This window comes from Pelodiscus sinensis, chromosome 25 (genome assembly GCF_052426305.1).
Source record: "Pelodiscus sinensis isolate ZL-2025 chromosome 25, ASM5242630v1, whole genome shotgun sequence".
Classification (NCBI taxonomy): domain Eukaryota; kingdom Metazoa; phylum Chordata; order Testudines; family Trionychidae; genus Pelodiscus; species Pelodiscus sinensis.
Genome location: NC_143076.1, coordinates 14525016 through 14551404, shown reverse-complemented (window position 1 = coordinate 14551404; position 26389 = coordinate 14525016).

Sequence of the window (26389 nt, the reverse complement as noted above, 5' to 3'; positions counted from 1 at the left end):
GACTATTTAACAACTTTGCCTCCTGAGCTGCATCATCCTGGTTTGACACTTGGCTGATAGCAGGGGCCTTACGTCAGCACAGACCAGCAGGCAAAGCCTAGTGATATCCAATAGGCAGGAGCCAGGATTCCCAGGGGAATTCTGTCAGCTCACACACTTGATAGCATTACAAGAACACCATTCTGAGCACGAGATCTGGCTTCCTGAATTGTATTGCCAGGAACACTTGTGTTATATTGGCCACCAGGCATCACTCATGCAGTTCAGCACATGCTATTCCTAGGGAGCTTTTCCTAGGTGCCATGGAGAGAGGCTGCAGAGAGCTCGTCTGAGCTCCATGAACACTCTCAGTGACTGGCACTTGATATTCAACTCATTACTTTGAAAACCCCAGGGAAATTGGGCTAAAAAAACCCCCAAACCATATGCCAGCTATGCACAGGCATCCTTTTGGATTAAAACCTGAGTTTAGGCAGAGGCAGGGGCCTTCGTCCCAAGAAGTCAGGATTCTGGTCTACCACTTCATGGGACTGTGTGCTTGTTTTGAGTGGAAGCTGGTCTCCTCTTGTCCCCACAAGGAAAACTCTAGTGCAGGGGTGATCTCTGGTAAGCTTATTAGCATGCATGTAGGCGCTTCAACCCTTTTTGATATGTTCTCCAGAGTGCTTGGCACCTTCAGAATCAAGTAGGCATGCTTTGAAAGCTCGGAAGTAACTTGCATCCACAGCAATGGCTCTGGTTAGCCTCTGAAGAGAAAGGAAGCGGGTCTGTTTAAGCCAACGTTCTATCCTGGGAACTTCGCCACATAGGGCAGGGAACTGCACAGCCCAGAAATACAGATCTCCACCCGAGAGAGGCAACAGCTGGGGATCTGGAGGAGCGAGCACTGGTGCCCTTGCTGAGCCATAAAGGGGAACATCAGATTCAGTTGCCCTGAATTGTAACCGACCTGTCAGAGGGATCCATCTTCCTGTGGAAAGGGCGCGTTCCAGCCCCACCCACACGTTTGCTGTTGAGCCCAAGCTTCCATTTTCCGCCTCATCCTGTGCCATAGACTGATTAAATTTCCTCGAGACCTGAAGTTCTCAGAAGAATGGGTCCCTTGTAGGTTTTGAACTCGACTGACCTTAACGGGTGCCTTATCAAGAGAGAGCACGTCACCTCTCCTCGCCAGAAATGTTAGTGGAGCCATGGATGTACAGTAATTCCTCATTTAACACTATAGATATTTTTCAGAAAATGATCGTGCTAATCCAAAACGTGTTATGTGGAGTCAATTTTCCCATTGAAAATCATGGAAAAGGAGGGGGTTGCATTTCAAGCGGTGGTGTCTGTTGGGACCAGGACATAAGGTTGGGGGAGAAAAGGGACTGGGTTACCGCAGGGAGGGGCGGTGTTTGGCTCTGGGGAAGGGAAGGGAAGGGAAGGAGAGGGGAGGGGGATTGGATTGGGAGTATGCCCCTGTGACAGGTCTGCCGGGACCCGCACTGCGTCCGGCGAGGGGGAGTCGCTGGGAAACGGTGTGGCGAGTGGTGAACCTTCCGACGTTTTTCAAGGAAGCGGGGGAAGCCCCATGCAGCCGCCGGCAATGGGCCGGCTGGGGAAATCGTGTTATTCCAGGGATGGTCGTGTAATTCAAAAAACATTCCCTAAAAAAAATCGTGCTATCGTGAAAACGAGTTAAGCGGGCACATGTTAAATGAGGAATTACTGTATTCCATCTTAGGATGCTGACAACTTGTCTAGAGTTGATTTTCTCAGGAGAGGAGCCGTATTCCACATGTTACAACACCTCTTACGGAGGCGCTGAAGGGGTTACTAACTCACATTACATATTTGTGATCAGTAGCATATACCACATACTCCGTCTGCAATGATGTTCCAGCCATGGGAGAGGCCATTCAAGGGAAAGGCATTAAAGCCCCGATTCTCATCCCAGCAAGAGCTTTTCTACACTTGGAAGCTGGGAATGGGTAACAGGGGAGGAATCACTTGATGATTCCCTGTTTTGTTCATTCCCTCTGAGGCATCTGACATTGGCCATTGTCAAAAAATGGGATACTGGGATAGATGGACCTTTGGGCTTCTTATGGAAGTTTACCAAAGTAGCTCTTCTAGAATTGCTCTCCATAGGGAATAAGCGCCCACCTGGGAGCTTATACTATAATCCATATTCCAGAAAAGCAACATCAAGTGTAGACACATACTTTGCATTCCTGTAAACTTGAAGTAACTCCACTGAAACCAAGGCAGTTATGCCAATAGAAAACCTGTGTAAGTGACAGCTGAATCAGGCTTTCAGATTCAAGGGACGGGGGTTGCTCCAGCACTGCATTGCTGCACCTTAATGCCGCCCTGGTTTCAGTTAAGTTACACTGGAGTAATGCAATGGGGAATTAAGTCCAAAAACACAGCTCTTGCTATGGGCTTTTAAGATAGCTGCACCCCTACAGTGCCCTGTGTAGCTCAAGTAGAGACTAAGACCAGGGCTACACTACGGGAGAACATTGAACTAAGCTACACAACTCGTGAATGATGTAGCAGGAGTCGATGTACCTTAGGTTGAATTTCCATGCTGACCCCACCTTGGAAGGTCAATGGGAGAAACTCCCCCATCAACTTCCCTTAGGGTGCATCTACATAGCAGGGCTTACCTTGAAATAAGCTACGCAAATTGTGCTACGTTCATTGCATAGCTTATTCAAAATTGGGAGCATCTACACAGCACTTATTTTGAAATAGAGCACTCTTCCTCCGACTTCCCTTACTCCTCGTACAATGAAGGTTACAGGAGTCGGAGAAAGAAGTCCTCCAGCTTGACAGTATTTTGACATTTTGAAATAACTGCCTGCTATGTAGACACGCACTAAGTTATTTCGAAATAACGTTGCTGTGTAGATGTACCCTTATTTCTCGCAACCTGACGTAATACCAAGATTTAGCGGGTCTTTACTAGCCCCCCCCCAATCTCCGGGTAAGTGGAGACAAGCCCTCACACTTTCTGAAGCCTGCTTCCAACTCAGCCTAAAAGAGCGCTGGCCACAAACACTCCTCAGAACAAGAGTGCTGTGGTACTTGAAATTATGTCATGAGTTCAAGCAGGTGGCAAGGGAACCAACTTGCACTCACCTCTTTCCATCACAAGTCTCACTGATAATAAGAATCATTCTGTGTTCACGTAGCATCTTCCACTACAAAGGATCCCAAAGGTCTTTGCAAGCCTGAGTTACCACCTGCTAAAGCCATTGACAAGACTCCCACGGACTTCAACAGGCTTTTGAGCAGGCGCCTTAGACAAATAGGCTGCGTCTAGATTGGCATGATTTTCCGGAAATGCTTTTAACGGAAAAGTTTTCCATTAAAAGCATTTTCGGAACAGAGCGTCTAGATTGGCATGGACGCTTTTCCGCAAAAGTACTTTGTGCGGAAAAGCGTCCGTGCCAATCTAGACGTGCTTTTCCACAAAAAAGCCCCAATCGCCATTTTTGCAATCAGGGCTTTTTTTGCGGAAAACAAATCTGAGCTGTCTACACTGGCCCTTTTGCACAAAAGCTTTGCGCAAAAGGGATTTTTGCCTGCACGGGAGCAGAATAGTATTTCCCCAAGAAGCACCGATTTCTTACAGTAGGAAGTCAGTGCTTTTGTGGAAATTCAAGCGGCCAGTGTAGACAGCTGGCAAGTTTTTCCGGAAAAGCGGCTGATTTTCTGGAAAAACTGGCCAGTCTAGACACAGCCATACAGTATTAGATCCATGTTGACTTTGAGCTGGAGAGAAACTGCCAACTGCTACACTGTGCATGAGGGAAGCTTTTGGCCAGGGTTGCATCTACTCCATGTGAAAGCACAATGTATTAGCTCAAGGCACTGGTACCTCCAAAATCGCTTCCTTCAGCTGACAGTGAAAAACACATCAGCTGAAAGCTAGGCACTTACTTTATATGCAATGAAAAAAATGTGTAAGACTAGGAAGTCACATGCTATAACAGACTATGGAAAACCAACTCGAATTTCACTTCCCACCTTGCAGTGTATGGCTACTGCTGCCTCCTCTAGAAGTGAACTGCTAGATATTATATCATTAACGATGCACTGAGGAACCCTTAATCGCCTTTAAATGGATCTATCTTAATTGATCTAATTGTCTTGGCTGGGTTCATGTCTGAGTGTCACAGTGAGACATCTGGCTGCCTATTGGCAGTGGAGAGAGGACACAAGGACAGCTGCTGAGAGCTATGCATTTGGGGCTGATTTTCCTTCTGGGACTGCAGAGCTGGGCAGGAATTTTCCAGCAAAACTTGTCCAAAAAGGCTAATTCATCAGAAAGAAAATTGTTTGTAGAGAGGGATTAAAAAAAAAAAAACATTAAAGAAAAGGTTGTGAAATTATTGAAGCCTCCAATGTTGATGTTTTCTAAATGAAAAGCTTCAATTTCCAGCCTGAAGACGACGGCGTTTTGTCTTGCAATGTTCATGCATGTGAAAAAAGTTTAAGATTAAAAAAGTCAAAATCAAAGCAAAATATTTCGAAATTACCCAAAGAAAACCCTAAAAATCCAACCCTTTCAAAACTCCCCTTGGTGTGTCAGTTCATGAAAATTTGAGATGTCAACTTTGCTCCTCATTTGGGATGGGAACGTGTCCATCTCAGAACTTCACAGGTTGGGTACCCATTTCCTGCCCAGCATGAGCGCCTGTCTCCCTAACGGCAGCATTTACCTTCAAACAAACACACAGGAGATTTGACTGAGGTTTGGGGAAGAGCAGATGGCTTGCGGGGAGGGGGCTGAGAGCCCTTTCAGTTGGTAGGATTCCTCTGCAAGCAACACCCCCCTTAGCAGTCCCTGTGTATGTCCAGTTGCTCCTGCTGCCACCTGATGTCTCGGCACCCCAGACTGGATTTACACTTGATGTGCCCAAGCTCAGCATCTTCAGCACCACTGCTTACAACCGGTCTTGGGGCTTTCTGAGATCCTGTGCTCTCAGCTGGAGCAGGGGCACAGCCCAACCACCCCAGAGACAAGGTGGGGGACTGTACCTCTCTCCATGATGAGCAGCTCCCTTCAGTCCTTCCTCCAGCCCAGTGCAGCAGCCATGCTCTGGCTCTGCGATGCAAGTGAATGGGGAGCCACCAGCCGCAACCTCCCTGGGAGGCATGGGATGGAGACAGCAGGCTGGTAGAGATTCGGAAGGGACGCTCACCCTGTTCCAGCCCAGCCACTACTTTGTACCGGAAACCCAGTGGCCTGCAGGTTTCTAGGCAGGTAGCGACTGTGCCTATTTGGAAATACAGCCCTGTCTGCCCCCTTGGCTGTGACCCGGACAGCAGCCATTTTCCTCTCTGATTATGACCTAATTCACCTGCTTTGCCAGGGCTGAATTTGGTCTAGAACTCAGGAGCCACTGCGTCATCTCTTTAGCGCAGCGGTGGGGAACCGTTTTGGGTCAGGTGCCACCGACCCTCAAAAAAAAAAAAAAAATCAGTCGGGAGCCACACAAAAATGGGAAGCAAAATATCCCCCCTCACCCAAGTGACCCCTGACTGAGGAGAAAGACATGCCTCACATGCCTGGGGGGGCCCAGTTAGTAGACTGTGGGACCTCCAGGCTATGGGGTGGAGCCAAAAATGAGGGGTTCAATGTGTGGGGGGGGACTGAGTGAGGAGGAGAGTGAAGGAGCAGGCTGGGAGGGGAGCCCTGCAGAAGGTGTGCAGGCAAGATGGGGCTTCATCCAACCCCCGGGCCTTCGGTTCCCTGCCCCTGCTTTAGGGTCTTCCCTGCTCACTTCCATTGTACCTTTCCTCAGGTTTGTTCTTCCCTCACCCATTGGTCTATCATTCCCTTGTGATATTGTGCACAAGTCAAGGCCATTGGACATTAAATATTCCTTTATTGGCTGCTGGCTTCTCTGCATAGGTGCCGGAACTCAGGGTGCGGGGGTGCTACAGCTCCTTCTAACTAGAAGTGGTTTCCATTGAACACAGGGTTTTCAGTTGGGTTCAACAGCTCACAGCACCTCCACTATACAAATTGTTCCAGCACTCCTGCTTCTCCGGCATACTGGGGAGTCCCTATCGCTCACTCCTCTCTGGAGAGACACCATCACAGTCAGGAAGCAGAACCCATGAGGTCAACTTAAGAAGCTCCATTTTTAAGTTAAAAAAAAAAAGATGGTTAAGAGACAGTGTGATGGCAATGAGTAACAATACGAGAATTTCTGGTCATGGGATGGCGCTATAGCCTAGTGGACCAAAGCGTATCAGGATCTAAGTGGCTGGGAGTTGAAGCTAGACCAGTTCACGCTGGAAATAAGGCACATTCTAAATGCAACACTTCCCTTAGAGCTCTTTAACTGGAGTCTGGATTTGTTAGTTTAGCCAGAAGTTATGGGCTTTGATGTGGGAATCACTGGGTGAAATTAAATGGCTTCACTTACAAAGGGTCATACTAGATGATCATAAAGGTCCCTTTTGGCCTTAAAATTGTCCACGAATCAATACTGAAATACTCTTCTGACCACAAGTGCTCCGTCCGTTCTGCTTTGATTCCTCTATTCATCCAGGTTTCACCCTTTTGGAACAGAACCTGGAATAGCAACACTTTTGTGCCATTCAAAGCCTGGCCCCTGACTCATTCCCAAGAGTTTGAGACATTATCTTAGGGCAAGCAGGGAGATACCTTTTCAATGGCTTCACCCCTCTTCTCTCAACCAGTCGATCTAATCTGCCTGAGTATTTTTAATCTTTTGTTAGAAAAAAATTACTAATTCTTTCTCCATTTTCCGTCCCCTTTAACAGAGGGAAAAGGTTATTATCACAGAATTGTAATAACCAGTCTGTTCTTGTTCCCTTTGTGCTAGGTATTATTATTAATACTTATCATTTTATTGTGCTTGGGAAATTAAAAGGACTAAACTAGCCCAATGGGAGAGAACATGTTATATGAGTGAGAGAAATTCAGCATAGGGAAATTTTTCGTGGTGGTTATCACGAGAAATTGGAAGTGATTACACTCACGTTTGAGAACTAAATTACAAATGGATTTTTTCACCTCAGAAATAAAAGCTTACGTCCCTTATAGAGGAAACACAGAAAGATGGCTAATCATGCCTAAAATGCCATTTTCACATGTAGGACAATGAAGCTAGATTTGTGGAAACTGATTTGTCTGCAGCATTCAGACTTGAACAAGTGAGGCAAATGTTTAGTTTGAGATCTACTACTATGTTCCATGTAAAAATCAGGAGACCGTGTCACTGGCCTAAAACCTCACGTTTCTCCAGAGCTTGACCACGTGGTACTGTAATCAACTGGTGCATGTATGTTAGTGTCCCCTCTGAGGCCTGCTCAGAGAATATGAGGCTTTGTCTACACAGTACAGTTTAGCAGAGAAGAGTGATCATAGCCCCAGTGTCTTCCAATGCTTTAGGGCATCTCCCAGAGCTATATCAATCTCTACATTGGCGCTTTACAGTGCTGTAAATTGCGTGCGTGTGTGTGTGGGGGGGAGGGGTATTCTCACACACAAGTGAGAAAGTTACAGCGCAGTAACTTGCTAGTGTAGATAAGCCCTTTGTCTGCTACCCACTCAACTCAGGAGCTTTAGCAACTCGGTTTTAATTCTGGAGGCTCCCGGTGTATCAACCCCTACAGCAGCTGTTAAATGACTACACGAAGTTCAGGGCCAGGAAGAAGATAAGGGTGTTTGTGACTTCATGTTACCAGTTCATGGCCTCTAAGTTCAGGTACTTCCTGTGCAAGTAACAAGGAGGAGTTATATTTGTCTTGCAAAGTGTGGAGAGAAAAAGAGGTGATGGAAAATTAACATCTGTTACTGGCTCAACTTGTAGCAATTCTGCAGGTCCAACTTGAGATTCCCTTAAGGGGGTCAGCCCAATTTTCAGAACTCCAGTGCTCAGGATTTGCTAAAAACCAGGCCCCTTCAAGGTGTTTCCAAAGTTGCTCTTCCCAAAACGAATCAATACAAATATCGCTTGTCACACATGGAAATCCTGGCATTTGCCTCTTGCTTGTATCCAGAACTATCCTAACACATCCACTCACAGATCCCCACCTTATTTACTGCAATTAGAGCACTTCCTTGTGTCACTTCCAGGCCTAGGAACCAGATTTCTCCCAATCTTCCTTTCCCTCCTTTCCTATACTTGGCAAATCCGGCAACGGCCCAACCCTCGCTTGAGGGGGCTGTTCACTTCCTGGAGGGCGTTTCATCTTGGGCTTGCATACTGTTCACTATTAACGGCCTCTGGCTAAATTCAGAAAGGAACTTTCCTTGTTGCATTCCCATTCAGTGTGATAGATGGTCCCACCCTCCCCACAAAGGCAAGACAAGGAAAGAAGTGCAATTTTGTCTCATAGAAATGGCATAAAGCCTAAGTGTGTGTGCGCGCGCGCACACGCGCGGTGGGGGGGGGTACGCATACTATAGGCGTTATTTGTGAGTGGATAAGATGATTTACCATGAAAGTAACAAAATATGGGCTGGTGGTTAATTTCAACATGACACTCTAGGTGGAATAGAGGATAATGAAGATGTCACAAGGGAGCAATGTGTTTGTGGAGGGGGAGGGGGGAGATGTTTTGCGGGAAAACAAAATAGCGGCCAAGAAGGTATTAACTTCCGACACCAACTGAGACACTACAGAGTGGGAAAGAAACGCGTCAGGTTGAGACGCTGCACTGCTTTTCCAAGGACAGCACAACACACAATTCTAGAAGTTGCAGCACTAGGCTGGGGATGAGAGTACTAACACAAAGGTGAAAGGAAGCAGGTGCACCCTGGTGCTCAGCTCTGAGAAGAGCTGGCTGAGCTGCAGCAAAAGCCAGCAGGGAACTATTTAGAGAGCTGGCAGGTACCTGGGTTGCAATAGGACAGTACCTGTAGGAAATTTTAAGTTACTTTCACCACTGGTTTGCACCCTTTTAATCCTGGGTTGCCAAGACCCCTCAAGTAATTTAGCTCTAAACATTTTTGGGTGTTAGCAGCAGAAAACTTTTTTCCAGTTTGAGGATTTTCAGTTTCACGACAAAACCTTTTCTGCTTCTGCGTTGCTCAGTTAATATGGATTCAAAATACACAAGAGCAAGCAAACATCAAATGTTTAAATATAAAAACACTAACACACGCGCATCCAAAAGGAGATTCCAAAAACAATTATTCAAAGCCAGTGGGTGTTTGGATTGTTGGGGACTTACAGAAAACAATTTGACACTCAGAATTGGTAGGTAAGGTTCAATGGAAAGAAAATCTAGGGGAAAAGCATTCAGGAAAGCTTGCAGTTTCTCAGCAGTATAATATTAATAGAACAGTAATTTGTGTACCATAAACCCAGGACAGAGAAGGCCTCAGCTCTTAACTGTAGGTGATGGTTAAAGAGGCTTTAATTTTTCAGTGATGGAGAGAGACCTCCTAGCCACACTGACTGCCTCAGAGCTGGCACAGTCTAACAATGCTTTTGTGCTTTCCTAGAGAGCAGGGAATAGAGCATTGAAAGTGTAAAAATATTAACATTTAAGCTAAAAGATGTTGTACATTTGAACAAAAAAATCTGGTAATCCAAAGCAGGTTTGGGAGCAACGTTTTTTCCCTGATCTTGCAAAATATTCAGGGCTCTGGGCATCTTTCTTGGTTATTAAAATATTTGTGAAGCCCTTTAATGTGGTTCAGGCTTGGTTGGTATTTGGAGGAGAGAAATTTTTGCTAGCAGCTGCGGGATGGTCTAAGTTGCATAGTCTTGTGAAGAAGCCACACTGAGCACACCAACTGCTGTCTACCCGATAATGTCCTTTTGGGTTTGCAAGGCAGCCACTGAGCTGACAAGCTATTTGCTTGGGCTAGACTCTCACTCTCCTTGTGATGGTCTGAGGAATGCACTTGGATGCTTCCTACAAAAAATAATCACTCTGCCCAGACCTTCCATAAGCATTCCAGTCACCCACTGGGATTTCCCACAGGGCCACCTGAATGTGCAAAGAATGCCGGGCCAAACTGATTGTAACTGTGCAGTTAATTCCTCTGGTCCTCATCTGAAGATCACAAAAGCAGGCTCCATGGGGCACCCGTGTCAAATATTGGATGCTGGGGATGAGACTTCACAGGTTTCTTCCCGGCGCTAGCTACTCAGGGTAACATTTTGCTCATTTATTCAGGTGGAATTACTCCAGATTTGTGCCAGAGCAACCAAGAGGAAAATTGAGTCTGGAATCCTACTAACACCCACACAGTATCAATACCAGAGCATTCCACTGGACTCATTAGCTATCGAAGGATCCAGTGCTAACAATGTCTCAAGAACTATCCAAATACAGAAATGACAATCTGAGCTACTCTAGAGCTGCTGACATTCCTACTGCTCGTGAGATCAGTACAGGGGAAGAGCCAATTAATTTGTGTTGTGCTTTTGAGAGGGGGGCTACAAACGAGACACTTCCCGACCCTTCACGGGGCTTGACCCCAAACCAACTGATGTCATTGTGAGTCCTCCCATGGATTACACTGAGCTTTGGGATCAGACCAGTGGTGAACAGGGGATGGAAACTTATCTCTGAAGATAGCTGATGGAGAACTGGATCATGGTCAAGTTAAGAGGATCCCTGGCATTAGTCAACGTGGCTTATTGCTTCAAGAGGAAACAAGCATAGGCTGGCTATTACACAGCCATCACCATTTCATAAATACTTTCCCAACAGAAACTCCTCTTACAGTGACGAGTTTCAGAGGTAGCTGTGTTAGTCTGTTTCAGCAAAAACAGGGCATCTGGTGGCACCATAAAAACCAATAATTTGGCTCTTTGGGAGCCTTGATCTTTTCAGAACATTTAGGAGACACAATGTTAATAATAATAAAAATAACCCTTTCATATTTCTATCCCCCCTGGATACCAGCTGGAAGGATATTGTAAAATACATATAAGATTTTATGAATACCTGCAAAAACCCAGCACAGCTGCCCTTTAATATTAACTTTTGGTAGACACACCTAATTTGTTAGTGTAATCAGTTCTCCCAGTTCAATAAAACAATTAGCAATGACAAGGTAGTGTAGATATCCTCGTGCGATCACGTAGCACCCTGCTAAAAAGACATCTCTGATTATCTTCCTTCTGTTATAAATTCTAGCTTCCTAGTATTTCCAGTCTAGCTTCCCGCTCATCTGAAGTGGGTTTTGCTCACTAAAGCACACGATACTACACACACGTTAGTCTGAGGGCATGTCTACACTACAGAGAAAAAATCAACACTGCCACTGTCAATATTCCAGGGTTCTCTTACTCCTCATGGAAGGGAAGTCAAAGGAAAAGTATGCTCCCTTTGTCTTCCTGCAGCATGGACAGCATCCATTTGCCAAAAGCCGAGTTTAGATACTTCAGCAATGCTATTAACGTAGCTGAAGTTGCATATCTTAATTCCACCATATCCCATAGTGTAGACATACCTTAAGGTGCCAAAAAACTACTCCTTTTTAAAAGTTACAGACTAACATTGCCACTTTTCTGAGTCTGATTATTATATTACGATACGTTTCCTACACAAAAGCTGGCTGATTGTTTTGTTTGCCATTTCCCTGTCAAAGGTTTACAAACCTGTTAGAACTTCCTAAATACATACACAAAATGTTTTCAAAAGTATATATATTTGTTTAATTAAGCTCGTAAATATTACATGTAATATTTACATCACTTCACGCTGGTTTCAGGCCAGTCTAACTCCACTGATGGTATGGGAAATCAGCCCTCACCTGTTAGTAACTTGCAAGGGTCAAAGAGAATCTTTCCTTTGGACTTGCAGTTTGGTTAATGACACCAAAATCCTTTGAATTTCTCTCTCCTTCCATAACAGTAAATACTGACCAGAGAGAAAAGTCTCGTGAGCTCTGCAAACACCCTGTCTTCAGATCGCCATCTCCAGTACTGATCCTAGTTATTCAAAGAGGATTCCCCTGACAATCTTCTGAATTCAACCGACAGGACCAAGAGTTTTGTTTTTAGCATCTGCCAGTTGTCATTAGGACTCAGGTAACAGCCTAATTGCAAATATGTGCATTTATTTACATACATTAGATGCAAAGAGGAGTTTTCGTTTCCTGCATAGCTGTGAATGCTCATGGAACTTAAACCTTGACACCTTTGTACAAAAACAGAAACACTATTAGGCTGAAGCAACTCAGAGCTGCTCTGAGAAACCTCTCCGTGAATAACATGGCCCAGGGATGCTCAGCTGGTGTGTCACAGAGATGGAAACCCTCAAAACCTCACACCTTCTGGGCATGTGCAGCAAAGCGGGCACGTAGGAGTGGAGGAACATGGGAGAAGGTGCAAGAAGCAGCATAGATCTATTCAAGGAGCTATGGCGTTCTGTCCATCTCTAGAGAATACACAGTGTAGGGATGCAAGTTTATTCCTGTTGCAGTCATTGGGCCACTGACTTAGTGGAGCAATCTTGACAGCCCTGATTGCCTATAGAAAGCTTGGCCTTGTGCTAGTTCTTGGGAGCACTCCTTAGGGGAAGTCTGAATATCCCCATCTCCTCGGGGAAGCACCCAGAACGTGCTCAGCACCCCCTCCACAGGAGGGAGAAGGCAGCTCCAAGGACAAGGGGACGACATACCACACAGCTGCCCTGCCATGCAGCGCACAGAGAAGGAGCATGAAAGGTTAGTGCATAAGATTATAAATCTGCCTGTGACGAGAGCCAGCAGCACCCATATGAATGGGACTCTTTGGGGAGACCCAGGCCCTGCTCAAGGGAGTTTAGTTTGTACACTGATCCCAGCTGAGAGACCAAATAGCCACGCAAGCATCAACACTTTGCAGTTTTTCCTGCTTGCATAGAAGCAACTTCTGAAGTCACAGCTGAGCGCTGGGGCCCGCCATCCCGATTGCTCCGTCCAGAGCAGCCTGCTTCATTCTTTACTGGCTACACTCTGTGGGCTAGTGTGGAGTGGCTGGCCTCAGGCCCCACCATGTATCCACACTCTTCCGCTTGGGATGTGAGGAAGAAACATTCCCCAATTAAGAGCTGCCATAAAAATGCAGCCAGAAACTAGCCCTTGTGCAAGGCGGGGCCTGTTCTTCCCTTAGAACAAACCCAGGGCTGCTACATGACCAGCCTGTTGTACCCTTATCTCTAAGCCCTACAGTGGCTCCTGCAGATCCTGCTACAGCCCTGATTCTAGAAACCCTCCATGTAGCCCAGAGGCCATTCACAAAGCTTCCAGCTGTCCACAGACATGCTTCTCTCCTACCCTCCCTGATTCCTCCTCCCCCGTCTCCCTATGCCAGTGCTTATGTTTTGCAATGCTGATATCAAACATTGAACAATCCAGTGGTAAATCCTTGTGATCCCTACGGTTAAACATTTCTGAATTCGTATAAACTCATCCCAAAAGAGATCAGAGGCACATTAAACACTGTATATTAGAAAGACAAGGAGAAGGGTCATCCAAGTCGTTGGACACGTGCATTTGAGCCAAGAGCGGGTCTAAAAAGAGAACAAATCAAAAAAGAAAAATGGAGCCCCCGACACTCTTCCTCAGCTTTATCTGGAGTAACTGCAGCTGCTCTGTATTGTTAGCACCATAACTTACTATCCCTGCAACTTGTAAATTGTTACCTATTATTCATGATTAGGGTCTGGATGGAGCAGGAGAATTCTGCACATTTAAGGAGATTGCTGGTCTAAGCGTGCTGATGTACTCTGGAAATAGAATAAGTCGATGTCCATTACAGTAACAACCAAATATGGAGAAGATTGCACAGCTGCTAAAGGAGAAGATTAGGAGCTAATAAAAATATGAGATTGCCCAGCTAATACAAAGGAGCAGCAAGGACTGAAAGAGGGCATCAGTCAGGAGGAGGGGGATGGTGAAGCCGAAAGTAGCATGCCTTCTGTATCAAGGGGCCTTGTAGCCTCTGAGTTTGCAAGCAGGAGCACATGGGTGGGTAACATGTCATGTCCTATCCACCCCTATCCAAGTTGTTACCTATCCACCCCTATTCCACTGTGCAGAAAAATGCTCTCCCCCACATAAACACCATCTCGAATCTCTATGGCTATGTCTACACTGGCGCGATCTTGTGCCAGAAATATGCAAATGAGGCTAAGCGTGGAATATTGCCAAACCTCATTTGCATATCTAATGAGCCTCCATTTTTGCAGAAGAGGCTCTTGTGCCAGAAGGAACTGTCTACACTGCCCCTTCTTGTGCAAGAGAAACCTTCTTGCGCAATGCTGTTATTCCTGAAAATAATCAGCGTAACAGCATTGCGCAAGAGGGTTTTTCTTGCGCAAGAAGGGGCAGTGTAGACAGCTTCTTCTTGCGGAAGAGCCTCTTCTGCAAAAATGGCGTCTCATTAGATATGCAAATGAGGCTCAGCGGTGTTCCACACTTAGCCTCATTTGCATATTTCTGGCTCAAGATCACACCAGTGTAGACATAGCCTATGTGTCTGACAAGCAGTGCACAGCCCTCCCAAATATGCAGCCAGGTGCAACCACTACAGTCACTCATTGATATCAGACGTTCAGTGCATAAGCCAAAGGTGGGCAAGATACGGCCTTAAGGGAACCGCCTCTTCTGGCGGAGGCCCCACCCCCTTCTGGGGACCAGCCCACAACTATAATCAACACTGGTGAAGTGACGCCCCCTACAAAAATTTTTGCCCACCCCTGGCATGAGGCCACGGTCTGATTATGGCACACCCGTGCACCAACAGCGGTACAAACACAAAACTCGTTTGCAGATTATCTGCGAAAAGGAGGAAAATCTGGAAGGTTTTTTGAAGATACTTTGTCATCTTTAAAGTACAACCCTGAGCTGCCAAACCACTCACTTCTCAGCTGCCATTGTAGAGCACATCCCAGGAGTGCTCAAAGCACCTTGCAATTGTACATTCACAACACTCACACAGCACAGGCGGTGCTGCCTTCGTTTACGAGTGGGGAAACTGAGGCATACAGCAGGGAGAGGACTTTACCAGGAAGACAACTGGCCAAGCTGAGATTAGCTCGCCATCTCTTGCCTTTCAGTCCTGCGCCCTAACCACAGGCCCATCAAAGAGGGCTAGAGGGCACATAGGCTAGCTGATTTGCAGGAGATGTAGCAATACATGAACAGGATTATGGCCTTAATGATCTTTACGAAGGGGGATTATATTACAATTGATAGCCTCTCAGTAAAGCCTGGTAATATTTGCAGGGCACGTTACAATCATCTATTCTATTTCACCCACGGCAAAGGAGGACCTTTCTACTCTCCCTCACCGGAAGATTTGCAGGTGCTAATGCTTAGCTCCAGCACGCAGAAACAGATTAGCCTCTGTTCCTTCCAGATTCCTCCCCTTCCCCCCCCCCCCCCCCCGGCACTAGCTATGCCCAGGCTCCAGGACAGCTCAGTACTTGGTGAGTGTAGCAACCCCCCCCAGTAACATGCACAGACACAGAGAGCAAAGCTGCCCAGGCAGAAGCAGCTGGAAACATTCGCAGGGAAGCGAAACAGGCTCATTGGGGTACATGGTATAAAAATGCAGGAGAGTCCAGAGACGCCTTGAATTTACAGCTCTCTCTAAACAAATAACTTTTCTTCTTGTTGGTCCCTGTCGGTAAGCAGATGAAAATGGATGTGCATTCTAGGCACTCAAAGAAAAAGCTGTTCTTTCCCATGTCTCATCTGTATACTAAATGGAACTGAAAGCACGCGGCTATAATTTAATGTCCCATTTTAAATGCTTCCACAGATGCTAGATGAATATAGATCTATATTTCAGAAAGGCTGCTCCATAAAGGAACAATCGGCTAAAAACCTCACTTCACAGTCCCAACAGGCTTGCTCTTAGAGAGGAAAGGCATTGGGGGAGAGGGCAGAGAAGCCCGCGGGGAGTCAGCAAGAGTCTGGCTTTAGACTGGCATTTGGGAGACCTGAGTTCAATTCTTAGCTCTGCTGCAAGACCAGGGACAAGTCACCTTATCCCTCTGGTCCCTGTCTGCATGGTGGGGTTAATCTCCAACCCTTCTGGGGTAAGGTTGCCAGATTCTTTTACCAAAAATACTGACCCCCCCAAAAAAGGGGGGAGACCAAAGTTGAGCAAAAAAGGACCCCAAGAGTTAAGCTAAAAAAAATAAAAAACAGCATGGCGTCTTTAAGAAATGCCTTTGAGGCTTTTTAGCCGCTCTTTTCTACAAATGCTTTTAACAGAAAACTTTTCCGTTAAAAGCATTTGCAGAAAATCATGCCAGTCTAGACATAGTCCAATGGCAAGAGAAACACCTCCTAGGTGTTGAGGATAAACACATTAATGAGTGTGCAATCAGGTGCTGGGACCTTGCCCACAGCTGTCCCTGTCCACACAGGCCACTGAAGATGGTAAAAGCCACCTGAATTCAGCCTGTCCCTACCATCTTGCCCATATTATTCAATCTCTCTCTCTCATAACAGCAAATGAGCTTCAGCTGCCTAGGTCAAGGATGGGAGAGGTAGGAGACCTCTCCTTCAGGGATCAATTCTAGGACTGAGAATCCAGCACTCTCCCCTCCCCTGAGATTTCCTTGTGCCTTTACTTGTCTCTGGGGTAATGGGTTAATTAGTCTTGGCACTCCCTCCAGCCCAGCCCTGCTCTCCCAGTTAGGTTTGGCTACCCTCAAGTTTGCTCCCTGGCAGCTAATTGGAGTTGCCATGAGCAGAGTGGTGGTTCAGCTACTCTTGCTGAGCCTTTGTTCACAGGCCATACACGCATGTAGGCTGAGGTAATTAGCGTGGAGGGCTGTACCTTGCTGCAGAATAGTGCCCCTCTACTACCCCAAATTTCCACCTAGCTTCATGATCCAAGAAAAGCTACACTGCATGTGTGAGGCCTCCAGAAACAATGACTGGGCAGTCAAGAAATCAGTTAACTCTCCTCTGGTGAAGGAATTCAGCTGCAATGCCTGGAGAAGTGAGCACGATTTCTCACAGGTTCCTGGGCCCCATAGGGCCTTTTTCAACCTCTTTCCAGCCCTGCTAGTTCCATTGGTGCCAGTAATGTTAGTTGTACTAGCGTGTGGGGTCAAGGGTCCATTTTTAATGCTATGCTCTGTAATGCTGATCATAATTATATCATATCACTATGAGACAAAGCCCCAGGGGAGCCATTGAGGTCCCAGCTTTCTGAAAATGGGGGCAATCAACCCCCTGTTAGTAACCTCAGGACCCCTAATGTAGACAGGGCCCAGAAGAGAAAATAGGACCCCCCCAAACCAGGAGGGCTGCACATGTTTAAGTATTGGGGTGCACTCACCATTAGGAACACCTGCCCCAAAAGTGCTCTGCAGAGCAGCTTCATCCAATCCTGGGCCTCTTTCTTCTGCTTATTGAACCCCCCTGCCTTCTCTCTGCTCCTTTATGCTGCAGCCCTCCAGCTACCTCCCTATTTGCATCTCCCTCTTCCTGGGAATTAAAGTCTTTTCTAGCCAACTGGCTAGGCAATTGTCCCATTCACTTCCCAACCAGTGCCACTTCTCCAGCACCCTGGATGGGAACGCAGGCTCACCCTCGACACCAGGTTCCAGCTTATGAACACTCTACTCATCAGTCAAGGTCTCTGTGCTCTGAACCATGCTGCCTCTCCTGACCTTCTGTACTTGCCAGCCCTACAATTCCTTGCCCCCCGGCAATGTCTGCAACCCATTTCCCAGCTGCTAGCGGCTTCCTGCCTTTATCAACTCAGCCCAGCTCCTTCCTCCTTAGCTGGACTCCCTCATTACTCAATTAAGGGATTGTGTAACCCATCCGATCCTGCTCAGCTGAGGCCTATCCAAGTAACTGAGCCCCTGCTTACCTTACATTAACCCTTTCAGGGCAAGCATGGGCTAAACACCTTGCCACAGGGATGCATATGAATTACTCGAGACCTCCCATCTCTGGTTTCTACTCCCCATAAAGAAATGCAGGGAGAGACAGGCTCTGCTTACTAGTCCCAAAGGGCCCAGTGCCAGAGGGATCCCTCATTCATCATAGGGTTGTCAGGTGTCCGGTATTCACCTGGACAGTCCGGTATTTTCGGCTCCTGTCCGGTAAAAAAATTCAGAGAATACCGGACACCTAAAATGTCCGGTATTTTCTGAATTTTTCCCCGGCCAGGAGGCAAAAATGCCGGGCACCTGGCAACCCTACAAACACTCAGCACCCGGCTTCCCCTTTCCCCCTTGGCTCCCAACCCCCCATGCTTACCTGGTTCCCCAAGGCTGCCGGCCAAAAGACCTAGGGGAAGCAATGCTTTGGGTCCTAGTGCTCAACCGCTCCTATCCCTGAACTCACTTTTAAAGGGGACATGCTGTTTTAATTTAATTTTCATTTTTTTTGGCTTAATAAGTCCTTGGAGTCTTTTTTTTTTCCCTCTAGCATAAAGATTCAACTGATCTTCTATTGCTCTCCTGGCCTGAGGGCATGGTGCCATCATTCAACATGACTACTCTCCGCTGACCTTTGGGATCAAAAGGAACAAGGCAGTTTATTTGTAGACACTCATTCAGTTGGAACGTTTCACTAGAACATGAATAAATGCAGATAACAACCCCAGTAAAGAGTCAGACAGATGCATTTGTCTTAGTGAAGAACTCTTCTAGTTAGTATGGAAATCTACAGGAGAGATCTGAAGGGGAAATTAAGGTTATTATAATTAGAGATGAGTCACCAGCCTTGCTCAGATTTGGGCAACCAAGCAAGTAGATTGCCTGCCTGGTGGAAGGCTGATAAATAGCTCCCTCTGTGTCCGTTATGTGCTGTCTGTATGGCACTCTGGTATTGCCAGCAACCATCTATCAGGCTGTATCTGGTGGGGAAATACAGAATAGCAAATCTGGCAGACAAAGAATGGCCTATAGTTAAGGAACATGCACAAAAAAACCATCCCACATGCTGAGAGTTTAGAAACTTCCCCAAGCCTACTGCCCGGGCCTAAGGATTGTTAAAAAAGAGCCACACAATTGTGGGTCAACGAATGTCCCACATTGTGGGTGAATTAACAATAAATGATAGATGCCCCCTTCCTGAAGGAGTCTGAAAGCCCCAGCACTATGTTTAGGGAGACTGGATATTGTTTAATGCAGGGGTGGGGAACCTTTTTTTTGGGTCGGGGGTCGCTGACCCACAGAAAAATCAGTTGGGGGGCGCACACAAGCGAGAAGCAAAAGCAAAAACAAAAATGAAAACAAACCCTCACTGACGTGGCCCCTGACTGAGAGGGAGAAAGACACTCCCTGTATTCCCCTTGCCTAGAAGGGCCCAGGCTAGTAAATTTTGTGAGCTCCAGACCCATACGGGCAGGGAGGGCTGGAGCATCGGTGCGGGCTCCCCTCGGGGAGCCCCGAGTATCAGGGGCCAGATCCAGGCAAACCAGGGGCCACATCCAGCCCCTGGGCGTTAGGTTCCCCACTCCTGGTTTAATGGCTACAGAGCCTTTCTAATAAGGCCCAGGTTGGTCATAATGGTTGGAATGTCACCACGTGATAGAGAGTGGTTGCTAAGTGGCCTGTTTGTGGGTAGTGAGTAGACAGCCATGGATTGAAGAGAAGGACCATGCTTTTCCCTTCTTGGAGGTGTTCGCTCCATCTTGGCCTCCGTCTCTCAATGGTGCAAAGCTGTTTTATTATCATCTCAAGTTTCCCTTCAGCGCCTCAGGCAAAGGCCGCTTGTGTTTGCTGAACGTACTTGCGTGTTCCTTTTGCCGAGCTACATCGCTCTAATGTGTTAGCTGGAATATGGACACCTGACACCTTACATTTTCCTTGTGGGGAGATATTCCCCAGCTACCGCGACCCTGCTCTCAAGAACAACCTGTAACTGTCTGTTGCCATCAGGAATGCCCCAACTTGGACCCTTGTCCCAAAGATTTAAACACTCACTTAGCACCAACAAAGGTGTCTGAACTAATCACTAACCCTGAGGTATGGAAAGGCTTTGTATTCAACGAGACCATGAAGCACTGAGAGGTGCCTCAGCAGGAGAAGAGCGGAGTCTGAGTTTCTGTTTGCTGCTGGTTGCAATTAGACAGCTAAACAAAGAGAGGGGCTGGAGGGCGGATACCAGACCTGGAGGGGAGTCTCTCTGCCTACGCGGAAGGGATGTTAGACACCTTCACAGCACTAGGTGGGGGTCAGGGCAGTGAGGGCTGGTCCTGTGGAAACTCTTTGAGATGCATAAGGTAGCCTGGAGCTCTCTCATCTCTTCTGCTAAGCTCTCTCCCCAACAAGGACTCCCCTTTTCAGTGCTCAGACCTACGGGGGTTTGGTAAGTAACTAGGTAGATGCTTAAATGCGAGAGATTGCAGGGGGTCCCTGGGGCAGCCCCCTCCAGGAAACTCTCTGGTAGCACAGCTGCACTGGCACCTCACTGATGAGGAGGACAGATTCAGACTGTGTGTAAGCCACACACCTAATGTGCTTCACTTTAAGGTTACCAGACGGTTTCACCAAAAATACTGGACTCCCCCCCCCCCCCCCCCACCAAAAAAAAAGTGCCGGGAAAATTTTGTTGAGGAAAAAAAACAAACCACTGGAAACATCTAAGACTGAACAGAGGAAGGATTAGGCCCAAACTGTGAGGCTTTCCAGCTTGCGAGAAAGGACTATTAGAACTATTGTGAGGGTAAGACATTGCATGTAACACTTTCTTCCTGTATTAGGCTTAGCTGGCATGTTTTGTTTTATTTTGCCTAGTAACTTACTTTGAGCTGTTATCATTTGCAACCACTGAAATCCTGCCTTTTATACTTAATGAAATATGTTTTGTTTATTAATAAAGCCAGTATAAAATCTGTGACGGGGGCCGGGGATAGCTGTGCATCTCTCTTTCATGGCTCAAAGGAGCAAATATTTGATGAGCTTGTTCTGTATAAAACGTTATCCCAAGTACGACAGATTTATCGGGGGTTCTGGGCCCACTGGTGCTACTGGTTCTAGTCCCTTTGACTGAGCCTTCCCAGAGCTGAGCTGAGCTGTTCTCAGTGGCTATGATGCTCTGCTCTGGACTGTGACCCCAAGTCTGTGCCATCGCTGGAGGAGACCTGGCTCAGCAGCATAGGGTGGTGGAATGCCCCTGAGGGCAGGTGGGTGGGTTCAGTGGCATTTCAGCAAAACACATGAAGGTCTCAAGGGGATCTCTGAGACCAAACACATCACACTTCCAAATAGGCTGATGCTACTCAGTGCTTCATTTTGAGGGGGAGGAAGCCAAAGAAATCTACCCCTCATGCTATCAGAAGCAGGGCTGTTCTTCCTTCTCTTCCCCATGTCTTTCTAGGTTTTCATCATTATTCGATAGATATGCTGGACCTGATTCTGCCTGCAAGATACCAGAGAAGGATTATTTTTGATCAAAAATAATCCTTTTCCCATCAAAAATAATCCCTCACCGGTATCTTGCATGCAAAGATCTCACCCTTGGAGACCAAGGGATTCAGAGAAATCACTTTGGCCTTTGGCAAGATGGCAATGAAAAAAGTCAGGAATGATAATTTCTTGCCTCGAACCACAATGGTTTGTAATAGCCCCATCCTCTTATCTGTCCAGCAGCATGAGAATAACAGGGTCTCATTCCTCCACAGTAATATAAACCAAATCATATTCTCAGTGAATGAATATTGGATTTTTCCTCTGTATTTCATTGCCTGTTATTTGTGAGCTCTCATCGGATGGATGAGGCTGCATCGTTCTGTGATATAACGTGTCATGCTTGGAGGTTTTGTTAAAGAGCTAATGAAAGTGGCAGAAATGGAATCACTTCTCCTGGTCAGCTGCAGTATATCCAGTGAGGTTCTTGGGGCATTTACAAAGCAGAAGGGGAAGTTTGCGGAGATGGAGGCCTTTCTGTGGAACCTAGGGGATAGTTTTCAAAGGAAAGTAACTCGATGGTCACATAGTGTTCAAAAGTTTCAGAGGGGTAGCCAAGTTAGTCTGTAACAGGAAAATAGTGTTCATTCCTTTTTGGGGCAGTGTCTGTATTATAGGCACAATATACCGCAGCACATACTACTAAAGCATGCCGGAAAATAATGTCATTTAAATAATACCACTTCCGAGACCTTTGGTACACTGGCACATCTCCAAGGGTATTCGATTGTGGTCTGGAATTTGAAGCCCATATTGGTACCTGGATCAAATGCATCTGCCTTTGGATAGCTTCTTCATTACAAAACACATCCCCCATCAAAAAGGTTCTAATGTGGAAAATGAGGACATTAAAGTCCTTAGACTCAACCTGGAGGCTGCTTAAACAACCACAGGAGAGTCCCAGAAGGTAGGCATGCCCCAATCAAGAAAATGAGGGAAAACAATCCGCACCTTTGATTGGTGGGAATCACAAAGTTAATCAGGCTTATAGGAAGAAGTAGGCAAGGTGCAAGCTGGAAATTAGAAAAGTAGGAGGGAGCAGGAAGAAAAAATAAAAACAAATCTCAAGCCATTCATAGAGAAGATAAATGTTTTCTCAGTGTCTGTTTTCACAACAGAGATGCTAACATTAGGGGAATGTTCATGTCTTCTCTTACAACATTCCACAGGATAGAGAGCGCACAGGGACAGAGAGAGGTTCTCTGATTGTTAGTACCCATTGGGGAGAATGACTTTAAGGGCCAAAGCAAACAAAGGATGCTGAGATCAGAACAGGGTTCAGTGGCAATGACAAAGTAGTAGCTGCTGCTGGTCAGAGGTTAGGACCTGCAAGATCTCACTTGACAGCTGTAGAACATTTCCACAGAAACCTCAGAGACTGAGCTCTATCTTTCACTAGAGGCTTGAGGGAATATATTGGTGCAAAGTCAACTCAGATGTATGTGGGCACAGCTTTGCTTGGACTCAATGAGGATATGTCTACACTACAGAGTTTTGTTAGAAAAACAGTTGTATTTCTGACAAAACCTGAGTTACGTCCACACTGCGTTCTTCCAAAAGTAAATCGAAAGAAGAGACGGGTTTTTCCAGGGTTGGTAATCCTCTTTCTATGAGAAAGAAGCCTTTTTCTGAAAGAGCTCTTTCGGAAAAAAGCGTGTGTGGATGGGGAAGAGGGAATTCTTTCGGAAGAAGAGGAAAAAGCACAGGGGCCCTGGTGGCCATTCCATCCATACCAATCACAGCTTACATGCGAAATAGAATCCTTTCAGTGTGGATGCTATCTGTCAAAAAAGCAGATCGCTTTTTTGATGCGTTTTTGTGTGTGGATGCTCTTCCGGAAGAAGTTTTTTCGAAGATCTCTTCCAAAAAAGTTTTTTCCGAAAGAAGCCTGCAGTCTAGACATAATCAACGGGACTTGAATCTATGGGCTCATATGTGCTCTGTGCTCATTTATCTCACTGCATTATAAGTGAACAAGTGAAAACACCAAACTACTTATTAAGTTACCACTTTTCAAAAGATGAATGGAAAGAATGACTCACACGTCTGAAAAGGTTCCAGACAATGAGCATTGCCCTGGCTTCCTTGAAATGATTTTTTCTGCAACATCTGTAAGCCGTAGGTCATCGGGGTCGTCTTTGTCTACATGTACAACCCAACACCAGTTGAGCCGTGGTTGTCCAGAAAGGATGCAAGCCATGCTTTAATAAAATGCCAAGTACTTGAACTGTGCTTCCCTAAACATTTATTAATGGTTTCACCAAAATAATTTTAACAACTTTGCCACTTCAGAGAACAGCTGACATTCAGTTTGTGTGAGTGAACTGAAGTATTTCTGAACTGATTTCAGTGATCTTCCTGTGAGTTGACAGTTGGCTTACAGCAGATGACGCTGACTAATCACTCGATCCCGGTTGAAATAGGAACTGTTAGAAGCATATATTGAACTTGAGTTTCTGTTATGTTTGGCATTACAAGTGTTTCAAGTTTTTGAATAATTGTGTAGCCGTTCTGTTCATATCTTGATTGAATACTGGAATACTTGAACTGAAAAATCAATTACTTCAAAGTTAATGTACTTATAAAATTCCTTTGCTGAATTTGAGTAGCTAGGTTCATCTGTCCCTGTTTGCATTTTCTTGGAAACTTTGTCAAGCATTCCAACTGTCTCTGACTTTAAACTTTCTGTGGGTTTCCTCCCTGAATAAATTGTAGCATTCATCTGATTGGATGGACTGATTTGAATTCAGTGGCACTGCCATTCATGACTGGCTTTCTGTTCTTGAAACTTCTTATTCTTTCAGAGTTTTGGACAGATTTTCTAACATATCGAGGGCTTTTAAAAATATTGTTCAGTACCAAAGTAGAGATTTTTTTCCATATGCGCTCCTATGCTACCAGTTCATGATTTTTTATTACATTGTTTCAAACATCCCAAGCTGCACACCGCACAAGGTAGTTATAAGAAATTCAAACACAAAGGCTATGTCTACACTGAGGAGCTATTTCAGGATATGGGAAGTATCCTGAAATAGCTATTCCACATCTATAATGCATACCGGAAGTATCCCGAAATAACTATTCTGCATAGCCTTTGTGTTTGTATTTCGTAATAGCTTTCGAAATAATGGGTTCACTGTACCAACATCCCTGTAAACCTCATTCCACAAGGCTTAAGGTATATTTTGGAATAGCGCTCTATTTCAAAAGCACCAAATTTTGAAATAAGCTATTTCGAAATACTCTAGAAATAAGCTATGCAATGTGTGTAGCTCAAATTGCATCATTTATTTTGAGCTACAGGTGCAGTATAGATGCACCCAGAGAGTCCGTGTTGGATGGAGGACACAGATATCTGATCATGTACTTAATACTTCAAATTTTAAGTCCTGAAATAGAACATCTTGTTGCATCCCAAGTTCAAAATGTGACTATTGCAAGAAGTATATGTAGTGTGTGTTTCCTTCAGTTGAGTCTGGTTGCTACTGCTGATACTAAGCCTACCACCCATAGCACTGTCTGTGACAGCTGTTGATCCTCAGTTGTAGACGAAATAATATTTCTTTAACTACTGATGCCACAACCTCCACCAATGTACAGGCTACTTTGCCCAAACCAGTGAAGACCTCATAAACATTCATGATTGCCCACATGTCTCAAGCACAAACACCACTTGCTCTTTGTTGGAGAAGTCGGTTGTTTCCACTACCATACCACGGTCCAGAAATTTGCGCAGAAATATCCCTCCTGATTTCAAGAGCCACAATTTCCTCTTGAACAGCTGGACTTGGGAAGCAGCCACTTTGAAATATCTGAATCATATTCTGTCTTGCAAACAAAGAAACTGAATAAAGTTGCAGTCCACATCTCCACTTAATGACATATGTTCAGCTTGTTCAATATAATGGCCCAAATCTTTGTCTGGTAAAATAACATGGACTACTTAGAAAACAAGAAGATGTGAATGAAAATGCTTCTTTCTCCTGAGAGTATCATAGAATCATAGGACTGGAAGGGACCTCGAGAGGTCATCGAGTCCAGCCCCCTGCCCTCAAGGCAGGACCAAGCTCCGTCTACACCATCCCTGACAGATGTCTATCTAACCTGTTCTTAAATTCCTCCAGAGAGGGAGATTCCACCACCTCCCTTGGCAATTTATTCCAATATTTGACCACCCTGACAGTTAGGAATTTTTTCCTAATGTCCAATCTAAACCTCCCTTGCTGCACTTTAAGCTCATTACTCCTTGTCCTGTCCTCAGAAACCAAGAGGAACAAATTTTCTCCTTCCTCCTTGTGACACCCTTTTAGATATTTGAAAACCGCTATCATGTCCCCCCTTAATCTTCTTTTTTCCAAACTAAACAAGCCCAGTTCATGAAGCCTGGCTTCATAGGTCATGTTCTCTAGAACTTTAGTCATTCTTGTCGCTCTTCTCTGTACCCTTTCCAATTTCTCCACATCTTTCTTGAAATGTGGCGCCCAGAACTGGACACAGTACTCCAGCTGAGGCCTAACTAGTGCAGAGTAGAGCAGCAGAATGACTTCACGAGTTTTGCTTACAGCATACCTGTTGATACAACCTAGAATCATATTTGCTTTTTTTGCAACAGCATCACACTGTTGACTCATATTCAACTTGTGATCCACTATGACCCCTAGATCCCTTTCCGCCATGCTCCTTCCTAGACAGTCGTTTCCCATCTTGTATGTATGGGACTGATTGTTCCTTCCTAAGTGGAGCACTTTGCATTTCTGGAAACCTAGCATGCCACAAACATTCTCTGTGGCCTTTGGTACAGTATCAAGTACTTCATGATAACATGAAGAAGCTTGAGGCCTTTTGTATTTGTCTCGAGTCTTTTTTCCACTTAGAAAATTCAAACGATGTGAAAACTTAACCGGTGTGCTTTGTCCAAAGTTGTTTGCACCTAAACACTGAACAAGAATAGAAACACCAGAAGTGTGCAAATGAGGCTAAACGTAGAATATTGCCAAGCCTCATTTGCATACCT